The sequence below is a fragment of the Tiliqua scincoides genome, chromosome 1 (assembly GCF_035046505.1).
Source record: "Tiliqua scincoides isolate rTilSci1 chromosome 1, rTilSci1.hap2, whole genome shotgun sequence".
Lineage (NCBI taxonomy): Eukaryota > Metazoa > Chordata > Lepidosauria > Squamata > Scincidae > Tiliqua > Tiliqua scincoides.
This window is the reverse complement of record NC_089821.1, coordinates 243,245,122-243,257,344: the sequence shown is the minus strand read 5'-3', so window position 1 is coordinate 243,257,344 and position 12,223 is coordinate 243,245,122.

The following is a 12,223-nucleotide window of genomic DNA, read 5'->3' as shown; positions in this document are numbered from 1 at the left end:
CACCTCCGTAAGTTGTATCTTGACCACTTCGACCATTGCACAGAGTATTAATTTACCCTCCGTAAGTTGCCCACTGAATGTGATATTGTGGGCCTGTGTTTTGTCTGGTTTGTCCCATCTTGGAAAAGCAAGAAGCCGCTCGACAATCTCTCCCCTACGCCTGCTAGTGTGTATGCGAACGGGTTTTTAGAAGTGGGCACACTGCACATAGCTGACAGACCTGCACCAGCTGCCAGTTGTACCTGGACATGTACCAAGTTGTGAGGGACATTTGGTTGCTTGTGCATAGTGAAGCCACTGTCCTTTCACTTTGGTTCCCATCACCAGTGCATTACTTTACACTTATATTGAAACACAACTGCTATTTTGCTGCCTATTCTCCCGGTTTGGAGAGATCCTTCTGAAACTCTTCACAATCCCTTCTGGTCTTCACCACTCAGAAAGGTTTAGTGTCATTCACAAACTTGTCCACCTCCCTGCTTATCCCTGTTTCCAGGTCATTTATGAAGATATTGAAAAGCACCAGTCCCAGGACAGATCCTTGAGTCACTCCACTTTCCACCACTTTTTTTTGTCAATTGCCCATTGACACCCACTCTCTGTTTCCTGGTCCCCAGCCAGTTCCCAATCCATGAGAGGACCTGTCTTCTTATTCCCTGACTGTGGAGTTTTCTCAACAGCTTTTAGTGAGGGGCCATATCAAACATCTTCCGGCATTTAGTGAATCTGAGGAAACCCAGTGGAAGCCAGGCAGCCTAAGTAAAAAAGTGTTTTGTTTTGTTTTTTAGCTGTTGGGGCTATGTAACGTGCTACATGCTATGGGCTGGCAAGGGATAGCATTGGTCTGCCTGTCTGCTATGCAAACTAAGTATTTTTGTTTAACTTACAATTTTTTTTTAAGCTTATGAATTTTCAGGGGTTTTTTAAAACACAGTTTGTGGGCTGTTTATTCTCTGTCTCTTGATATAGATATAGATGATATAAATAGTAAGCATCACAAGAGGATCAATTCTCATTGATATTTGCAATAAAACTTTTTAAAAAATCCAATCTAAATAATAACTTGGCTTTGCATTTGTTGTCCTGGGAGCTAAACATAATAATATTTACATGCCTTTTTTCCGTATGTTGACCACCTCCCTATGTTGACTAATTTCCTCCAGTCCCTTGGGTGGTCAACTTAAAGAGGTTCTACTGTATAGCTCAGCTATATAAAGCATGTCCACTGCTTTGTATGCACTTCTCTTATGCAGTGTACGCAGATTCCATCCTTGGTATCTCTAGGTGGGCTTAAGAACAATCCCTTGTCTAGTTGCCATAGAAAGCAACTGCCAGTCAGTATAGTTCACGCTGATCTAAGATAGGCTCAGTATAAAACTACTTCATATGTGCACTGATGTCCAAGCTACCAAGCAGAGACCATGAAAACTCAATAAATTCGTATCACAAAACACAGAGTCAGGATGCTTTTTTTCTTCCATATGGCAACCAATATGCTCTCCTCAGATGGAGGACTGCAATGAAATTATCCTATCATGGAGAGTTTCCAATGCTGTCCTGGCCCCTTTGCTGATAATGGACCTAAAGGCACCATATGGCTCTCAACCAAATGTGTCTCAATCACGATCCATGTCCCAGGCTGTTTGGAGCTGGCAGCTGACCCCTTGTCTGCTTGCCCAGTTGCTTATGTGTAATGTATTTCTCCATACCCACTGACATATTTGTAACAACAGGGAATTCTAACATGTTATAAACAAATGTGTTTTCCCCCTCCCTTTTTATTCAGTGAGCCTCTGCTGATGCCCTTAAATTTGTCCTACAGAGAGTAAAGTGAGATCCTAAAACACCTACTTAACAGCTGTAAGATGGATCCAGAGCTACAGTGTATGTGTGAAAGATGAAAGACTGCTTTGTACGTCCCTTGGACTAAGTGGAATTAAGACTCCCATTGCTTGGGATTAGTGGACATCATCCTATCTTCTTTCTAAGGGCCTAATCCTACACAGTGCGTGCCAGCTGACCGCTGGTGCACACTGTCGCAAATTTGCCATAAGGCACGTTTGAGGGCCCTAGTGCCAGTGGAGTGCCGGTGCTAGACCAGCACTGGCTGGTGCTGGGCTAGCACCAAGCAAGCACTGAAGTCTGCCACTCGGCGGTCACGTGGACCGCCAGGAAGCAGAGAGGCAGGTGGGGGCCTGGGGGAAGGTGGGGAGGAGGCATTCCTAGGTGGGGGGTGGGAGGAGGATGGGGAGAGGGTGGGGAGGAGGTGTGCCAGGAGGAGAGAGTGGGGTGGGAGGGAGGCGGGAGCAGTGGCATAGCTAGCTGGGGGCAGGGGTGGTCCACCCCGGGTACCACCCTTGGGGGGGAGTAACACCACAAATGCCCCAACATCGCTAACATCGTGAAGGTTAGGCGTCATGCCATACACCGTTGGATGTGGAATTTCCAGCGGAATGCAATGCAAAAAAAAGATTGAAATATCTCCTTTCCATCAAAAGTTATGGCCAAGAAGCTGGAAACCAAAAAATGCATGGAACCCTATAGAACAGGGGTGCCCAAACCCCGGCCCTGGGGCCACATGCGGCCCTCGAGGCCTCTCAATGCAGCCCTCAAGGAGCCCCCAGTCTCCAATGAGCCTCTGGCCCTCCAGAGATTTGTTGTAGCCCACACTGGCCCAACACAACTGCTCTCAGTGTAAAGGCAACTGTTTGACCTCTTTGCGTGTGCTGTGAGATGAGGGCTTCCTCCACTGCTTGCTGTTTCTTGTCTGTGATGCAGTAGTGGCAGCAAAGGAAAGGCCAGCCTTGCTTTGTGCAAGGCCTGTTATAGGCTTTGAGCTATTGCAAGACTTTCATTCATTCATATAAGTTCATCTTTAATATATTCATTTATGTAAACTTATGTAAATTTATTCAAATTTTAAATGTAAATTAATTCTTTCCCCGGCCCCCGACGTAGCGTCAGAGAGATGATGTGGCCCTCCTGCCAAAAACTTTGGACATCCCTGCTATAGAAAATGAAACTGAGTAGGTGAACTTGCCATAGTTTGTCGGAAAGGGCAGGCTGAGAGGAATCCAATGACACCAGAATGGTTTCTATCCAATGAAAGCAGCCCCCAAAAAACACCCAAGAAGGAAGTCCCTCCCTCCAAGCAGACAAATGTATTGAGCCCTATGGAAAGTGAAAATAAACCACACTGTCGCATTTACTCACGAGTAAGCAAAGTGCCTTGGCTCCTGGTCAAGTCAGTCAAAGAGGAATGCAAGGCTAGCTGCATGGTCCCCATCTAATGAAGGTGGAGCTCAACAAATGCTCCAGCAGGCAGCCCTCCCCCCCCAAAGAATAAACCAGAGGTTTGAGCTGGTAAGGTGGGCACTGGGGAGGGCTGAAAATCTCACTGATTTATCTGTGTGTGTGTGTGCGGGGGGGGGTGTTCTTGCAGGCAAGCTACAGAGAAAATTCACTTGGTGGAATAGGGCTGGCTTCTTCTTATTTATCTGTTTTTCTTTAATTATAATTATTTTATTTTGCTTGGTGATGTCACTTCCAGCCATGACATCACTTCCGGTGAGTCCTGGACAGATTGTCATTCAAAAAGTGGGTCCCAGTGTGAAAAGTTTGAGAACCACTGCCTTAACTCAAAACAGGCCAATGAGATCCAGGGGCCGGGGGGGGGGGTGTGACATCCTAGTGACCAAAATTCTGGAAATCGTGGCTTTTAGGAATAATACCATCGTGTTCTCTACCATGTGATGCAGAATTTCATCCATTGCTTGTGGGGAAATATTCACTGCATTTATTTTTCTGGTCATTATGATTATTCATTCCATGTCATGACTATTACTATCTCTGTCTCACCTACCTCACAGGGTTGTTGTGAGGACAAAATAAGGGAACCATGTACACCACCCTGAGCTGCTTAGAGGAAGTGTGGTATAAAAAATGAATGAATTAATTAAACAATATAATACACAATTAATTAATTAAACAATATAATTAATTAAACAATATAATTAATTAATTAATTAAACAATATAATTAATTAAACAATTATTTATATGGGGTGACAATTTGTCATATGGGGTGACAAAAATTTATGGACCCCAGGTGTCAAATGACCTAGCTACGCCTCTGGGCGGGAGCCTTCATTTTGGGCCACCGGCCCCACATGGAGGCTCAAAATTCTACGCCGACCCAACATAGAATCAAGTAGCCCCATTGTGGGGCTGCTCTCCTTACCCGGGAGAAGGGGACAAAAGGCGCTGCCTGCGACTTGTACAGGATGCAGTGGCAGCCATTTTTGGCACAGCTGCACCCCTGGGTGCCGAGAGTGAAGGACTGGGCCGCCCATCTGAGTTCCTGATTCCATCTTCAAAGCTTCTGCCGGGGCCTCCAACTGAAGCTTCCGGCATATAATTGTTTTGTAGGCTGCTTGCAAAAGCCAGTGGATACTTGCAAAACAACTTAAAGCCTTTCTTCTTCTTTTGACCACTATGCGATTATTAGGATATTACTAGGAGAAAGTGAATTGAACTCATAGCAATACATTCATTGGCTAAATTCATTCTATTTTTGCTCAATGTTTGCCTGACACCACACTATCATTATCTACAGTATTTTGAAGATTTTGAAGTAGAACCTCTTGGGATTCAGAGCATCATCAATCTGAGGAACACAAATAATTAGTCAAAAAGGCAAACATTTTGGGACCAATTTGAAGGTAATTTCCAAGGGGTTATTTCAGTTGAGATTGCTGCAGCTTTAGGAACTAGAAGTGGGTGACTTGAATATTGACTCTTTATAGTTGTATATGTGGACCATTTTGAGAGGCCTCAGTCTGAAAGATGGCATACAAATAAGTAAATAAGATTCAAAATGCTGTGGTGTTAAAGTATTGTAGTTAGGGTAGTTGCAAATTCGCTCAAGCATTGAAAAGGTCATTTGTGAACTCCCTGAGCTTGATTTGGTACAAAGCCCAGCAAACCAATACATCCATTGCAATACAGCCACTGCCTTCAGGCCAGGTACATGGGATGGAAGGAAGATGCATAAGGTTGGGGAAGTCTTCTCTGACCCACTTCTTCCTTTCACATACTAACGTGGGTCACCACATAACTCCAGTGTCGCTAATGTGTGTCATTCTCTCTAACCCAAACAAAAGCATATAGGGAATGGGAGAGGTTCACTGTGCAGTTACCTATTATTCAATGCCCCCCTCATTGTGTCCTATGCATGAGTATTTCCTCAAACCTATGGAGGAAGAGGATTGGAATTGAAAGAGCAAGGTGAAATGCAGGCACATGGAGGTCAAGTTGTAAGCAAGTATAATACGCACGCCTATAGATTGTGCTTACTGCGTTCCTGACAAGGACATTAAGGCAGCAGCCTTAGCTTACAATTGTCCATGAATTTCAGTGAATTAGTACCTCAACTTTGTCTTCTTAAGGGTATAATCCTAACCAACTTTCCAGCACTGGCATAGCTGTGCCAGTGGGGCATGTGCTGCATCCTGCAGTTGGGTGGCAGTCATTGAGACCTCCTCAAGGTAAGGCAATGTTCATTCCCTTACCTTGGAGTTGCATTACCCTTATGTCAGTGCCAGAAAGTTGGTTAGGATTGCAGCCCAAATGGTGTAATTAATCTGTGGAACTCCTTCCCATATGATGTTGTGATGACACCTGGCCCAGAGGCTTTTAAATGGGGATTGAACAGATTTATGGAGGAAAAGTCCATCACAGGTTACGTCATGAAGATGTGGACATCAAAAGGAAGTGGCAACAGGATACAGATATCTTGATGTCTTGAGTGTTCCCATAGGCATCTGATGGGCCACTGTGAGACACAAGAAGTTGGACTAAAGAAAGGAGGAATGGGAAGAGACCTGGGTGGGAAGGCGGGGGGTTTGATTGATCCAACAAGGCTTTTCTTATGTTCTTATGACTGTTTCTTTGATTGTAGAATATAGGTCATGGGCTCTTCCTTCCAGATTTGTTGAGCACTACTAAGTAAGAGGTAAGCTGAGTGAAATAATTTCTCCTCTTCTATTGCTAAAGCCCCACAGCCTGTCAATCTAGCACAGCCATTTTCAGTCACTGTGCCGTGGAACACCTGTGTGCTGCAAATGGTCTGCAGATGTGCTGCGGGAGTTTGCAGAGGGTTATTTATTAGTAGGGCAATTGGTAGATGTGAGCCCCCCACCAACAGCATAGTGTGCCTTGTCAATTGTCAAAAGACTGATGTTGTGCTTTGACAATTTAGTATCTTGTCAGTGTGCCATGAGACAAAAAATGTTGAAAATCACTGATCTAGCAATATACACATTTATGGCAAGACATTGTAGTCTTTTGAGGTGTGGTTTTCATCTGTGTCACGAGGCATTTAATGGCCCTTGATTTGAGCTCGGAAAAAGCATGAGGGAAAGCAGAGTGAAAATGAATTGCAATACGTGTTGTAAAATCAGACTGACTGAGGGGAAAGGAACATGCTTGTCCATTGCTATGCTATGCCAGCAGGGAGACCGCAGGTGCGTGTGCTGTTCAGCAACTGCTTGCAGAGTAGCTTTTGATTTTCCAGTCCACCTCAGAGATAGACAGGCATATATCCCTCCTTCAGCCTATTACCTTCTTCTCTGCTCCCAGCTGAGAGCTGAATGTGGCACTTCTAGACATGGAAAGAAAAGGAGGATTTCACCTTGAAAGAGGAATGGAAGGCCCATGGATCTGTGAACAAGTCACTTAATGCAGTGTCACATGTCACTTTTAAAGCAGATTAACTGACTGCAGAGTCAATTTCTCCGTGACGAAGCAAAGCTGTGTTGCTTGAGTCCTCTCGAAGATATTCTCTTTGATTCCCCTGCCATGTTCACATTCTTTCAACCAGGTTCATGATTCTGAAGGCAAATTTTTCTATACCCCTTATATAAGAACATAAGAACAGCCCCACTGGATCAGGCCATAGGCCCATCTAGTCCAGCTTCCTGTATCTCACAGCGGCCCACCAAATGCCCCAGGGAGCACACCTGATAACAAGAGACCTGCATCCTGGTGCCTTCCCCTGCATCTGACATAGCCCATTTCTAAAATCAGGAGGTTGCACATACACATCATGGCTTGTAACCCGTAATGTCATCTGTCTTAGGAGAAGGCTGTCTTGAGAGACACAAAAAGCAGTGCTCAGAGAGCTCCTCTCACCTTGAGACAGATTCCGTAAAGTGAATCGTGAAATTTCTTTTCAAAAAAATTCAGGAGCCAACCAGTCAATCCCTATGAAATTCCTGCTCAAACCCCTCCCACCCAGTTATCTGGCTGCTGCTGGCGCTCTGAAAGTCAGACGGAGGGAGAAAGAGAGAATGATCTCTTTCTTCCCTGCATGGGGATCTGATGTGCTGCTACATGGTGTGCCAGGTATCCCTGGGAAAATGGATTTCCCAAAGGCTACTCACATTGTATTCAAAAAGCTTTGCTGCTTCTTTCCTATTGCCCACTGTAGTGGGATTTGTAAGAAAAACCCTGCTAGCTAATAAGCATGGAAAGTAAGAGTAGCCCAAATTATCAGGAGACATATTATAGAAATAGGCGGTTCAATTCTAATGGGGCCTTTTACTATCAGAATTAATATTAATTAACAGCGTAAAGTCCTTTATGGTTGTTGCAAAATGTGACCTGCCACTTAGTGTGACCACATCTCCACTCCATCCTTCCTGGGTTCACTCAGACTTGTGCCAGCAAAGTAGCGGGTGCAAGTCCAAGTAAACCCATTTGTACAATGGAGGCTTACCCCGAAGCAAGGGAACAAATGTTCCCTTACCCAGAGACCTCCAGGACCTGAAGCGCCACAGCAGGATGCAGCATGCAATCTGGTGGCATAGCTGCATCCGTGGAGGGTACTTAGGTTGGATTGGGCTGTTAGAAAATGAGAAACAGATTTCTTGTCCTCCTCTCTTCAATCTCATGGCAGTTTGCCCTCACTTCTTTTGTGCTCTGATCCGCACCCCAAGCTCCATCCTTTTCTTCATTCTGTCTTCTCTTCACCACCTTCTGTCTGCTGGACGTTTCCGATGAAGGATGAGTAAAATGGCATGCAGATTTTCTGTGCCATATGTTTTGCCTATTTCTTCAACTTTGCATTCTGAGCACTGAAGTTCAGGAGTTACGTTCAATGGTTAAATTGTTATGCTTCAGACATTGAAGTACCACAATTCCACATTAAAATCTTCTCATTTTACAGTCTCAAAATTGTTAAGTACTGGCAATGCTAAATTGTAAGCACTTTGAAATTACATCCAGAAATTACCGCCTAATTGTGCCTAAAGGTCTCAAGCACAATCATTCCCTTCACGTACATGCAGCTGTGTACATGGGAAAGAATCCTCTTAGGGCTCAATGGAGCCTTTTAGTACCACTGGCCCTCAGCTGAGTATCCATTTTGCCAAATGTCACCCCATTTGTACCCAGCCATTACTTAAGATCACAAGGCTCCGCACAGCTCCCTCAGGGCAATCCAGCTGCCTCACACACCCCACTCCCCAATGAAGACAATGCTGGATGCTGGGGAAGAACAGGGTGCCTTGGGGAATTCATATTGTGGGCCCCCAGTAATGGGAAATGGTGTGGGTTTTTTTTCCTTTTTTTCCCCTGCCCCCGCTCCAGTAGCTACATTCAAGACTGCTTCTGTACCTTGCCAGATTCTTTTCATGCCCTCCCTTGTGATCAATATATATATATATATATATATATATATATATATATATATATATATATATATATATATATATATATATATATAATTTGTCAATATTTTAAGATCAAAAACCATCAAAATGCTAATTGCTTTGCTTTCTGTCTTGCATCCACAAAATGGGGCTAAATATTTTTATTGCTTTTTATTTCTCACCTTCCTCCAAGGAGCTCAGGGTGGCGGGCATAGTTTTTATCTCTCCTTTTGTCCTCACAACAACCCTGCAAGGTAATTTAGGCTGATAGATAGTCCCTGGCCCAAGGCCACCAAGGACTGTTCCTGCCTGAATAGGGATTTCAGCCTAGCCTGCCACTATTTATTTGCTTCAGAAATGTATATTCTGCGTTCACATCATTAAAATGATGCTCAAGATAGCTTACAACAATTTAAAAAAAACAACTAACTCTACGCCATATAACTCAATAATAAAATGTTGTAATAGCTATCCAACCACAATAAAGGGAGAACAAAAAACACTCAAAGCATAGAGCCACAATAAAACACCGAGTAAAACCAGAAGGGTTACAATGAATACCAACAAATTAAATGCATGATGGAAGAACAGAGTCTTTGCAGTCTAGCATGGACTGGGCCAGCCACATCTCCCTAGGAATGGTGCTTCAGAGCGAGGATGTGACTTCAGAAAAGGCTACCTTTCTGGTCCCGATCAACTGTACGCCACACCCTTGGAGACACAGGCGGGCCTCCCCACTGAACTTAGCATGGGCATGTTTGCATAACCTTTTAGGGCTTTCAAGATGAGTAAAAGTACTTTCAATTGTGGTCGGAAGCAAAATGATAACTGATGTAGATGTTGCAGTGATGAACAATGAGAATCGGGGCAGTTTTCTGTTAGCCATATCAGGGGATTTGTTTATTTTTCTGCTTGCATTTTAATCTTCTTACCAATCCTTCTCCCTTTGTTCCTGTTTATTCCGTTTTTGTATGTGCCTTGTTTTGATCAGTTGAAATCTCCCCTTTTGTGTTGTCCCCTCAGCTTTACTGCTTTCGCCACCTGTTTCAAGTTCAGTTGGAAGTGGACTGTCACACCTTGCAGATTGCTTAAGCTCTGCAACAGTTTGACTTCAAGGGGGACCGGTTGGATTTAGGGGCCCTTGGTTAACTGAGGAAGGGGCTTCTGAAGGCAGCTTTTTTTTTTTTTGTCTAGGCTTCCTATTCTCAGGTGGTAGCAGCAGAAAGACTACCAAGACTACCAATGCTCTTTACACTCTCACATAACACCAGAATGGTGTTGTGGATTCCATAACTGTGAAAGAGTGAATAGAAGCTCAGGGACTCCGCTGCGGGACTACAGCTGCTGCAGAAGTTCATTTTAGCCCATTCTAGTGTGAGCCTAAATACGATGATGTTAATTTTCTGCAATGGATTTTCTATATTTCAAAGATTTTAGCGAGACTTAGGAATGTTTGGTTTTCCATATTACTTTATCTAGCTGCCAGTACCACATGGTCAAGAAGATCTGGGCTCTGCATCAAGAAGCCTAGTAGAGCTGGGCTCCAAAGACTATTGTAGCTGTCAGCACCCTTCCCCTGCCCTATTTTACCCCCCTTTCTTCCTACCCCCATTGCCCCCTCTCCCGTTAGGAAGGGGCCCAAAGAAATTTTGTATCCCCCAATAAAATTCCTCTCATTGGCCCTGACTACAGTTACTATTAGGAGGGATTCATTGGAGAGCACAGTGGGGAGAGAGGCCATTGTTAACCAATGGGAACTGCTCCCATTTTGTCCACCTTTGCCCTTACATCTTTGGTGTCCAAATTTGGGAGCAGCCCCGAATTGTGAACTTGGGCTTTCAAGGGGCCTGCTACTCCATCCAACCTAACCTGAATAGCTATTCCAAAAATGGTGGTGCTGTGAATCCAGAGCATCCCAGTTGTGTCTGGATTAAATTCAATGGAAAAAATGAGTTCCAAACAAATGTCTTCCATTGGAATTCTGATTTCCAATGGTCTTTTCCATCATTTGTAAAGTTATGAAGGACTCTCCAACATTTTGACTCCTAGGCCTAATTGCCTAGCACAGCAAACAACTCGTCTACTATACTGTAGAGAACAGACTCTTGTCCTCATCACAAATTTACGTAAATTACACTCTTTGACTCAGCCTGTGAACATAGCCATCCGCCCACATAAACAGAAGACGGGAATAATTACATTATCCCTCTCCCAATGTAGCTCATAATTAATAATTGCAATACTTACTTAATTACACCAGTTGTAATTGGTGGGGCTTTTTCAACACTTCTTTAAAAAATTTTTGATTAAGACAATTCAACAACTCTTGCAATTATGCTGCCTGTTGTATTTATTAGCACAGCAGGCACTGTCAAAGGCTTGTCAGCAATTTGCATGTCATTTACTGCTGCTGCAGTGTCCTTTACAGAAAAGTTCTTTCTGAGCAAGGAAATCATGCATGCGTCACAGTTCCGCAACCATGCTCATAATAATACATTGCAATACAAAGCACTCCTGGTCATAGGGGTGCCAATAAATATGAATCAACTCCAGCCCACGCTCCTATGAATCAATCCACAATGGCTTCAGCCTTTGCCAAAATTTATTCATTCATTTTGCAAAATTGTTGCTGTTCTACAGAGTAACCTTAAGACAGCTTTCCATAAAGATCTGGACAGAAGAAGAAGTGGATATTATAGACATTTCCTAAAGCAGCTGAATGAACATGTTTGATTAGCTCCTAATGATTTTTACCATATTTTATGGCTATACAGCACCGTCACCAACCAATGACAACAGACCCAATTGCCTAGATCAGGGGTGCCCAAACCCCAGCCTGGGGGCCACTTGCAGCCCTCAAGGCCTCTCAATGTGGCCCTTAGGAAGCCCCCAGTCTCCAATGAGCCTCTGGTGCTCCGAAGATTTGTTGCAGCTCGCACTAGCCCAACGCAACTTCTCTCAGCATGAGGGCGACTGTTTGACCTCTTGTGTGAGCTGTGGGATGAGAGCTCCCTTCACTGCTTGCTCTTTCACATCTGTGATGCAGCAGTGGCAGGGAAGGAAAGGCTGGCCTTGCTTTGTGCCAGGCCTTTTATAGGCATTGAGCTATTGCAAGACCTTCATTTATTCATCTAAGTTCATCGTTAATATATTCATTTATGTAAACTTATGTAAATTTATTCAAATTTTAAATGTAAATTAATTCTTTTTTTTCCCCGGCCCCTAACACAGCGTCAGAGGGATGATGTGGCCCTCCTGCAAAAAACTTTGGACACCCCTGGCCTAGATGAAGAGTAAAATCTTAATGGAGCAAAATACTGTCCTATCCTATTCTACCAGAACTAAGAAGAACTGTTTCTTCTTGATGTTGTTGATGATACAATACATAATAGAGACAGTCAATCATATGATTACAGCAACAGGCATTGGGCATCAAGCCAATGGTTGGCTTGAATTAAAGAATGATTTGATAAATTAAGGGAATATCCAAAGACGGAGAAAATCACCAGCCTG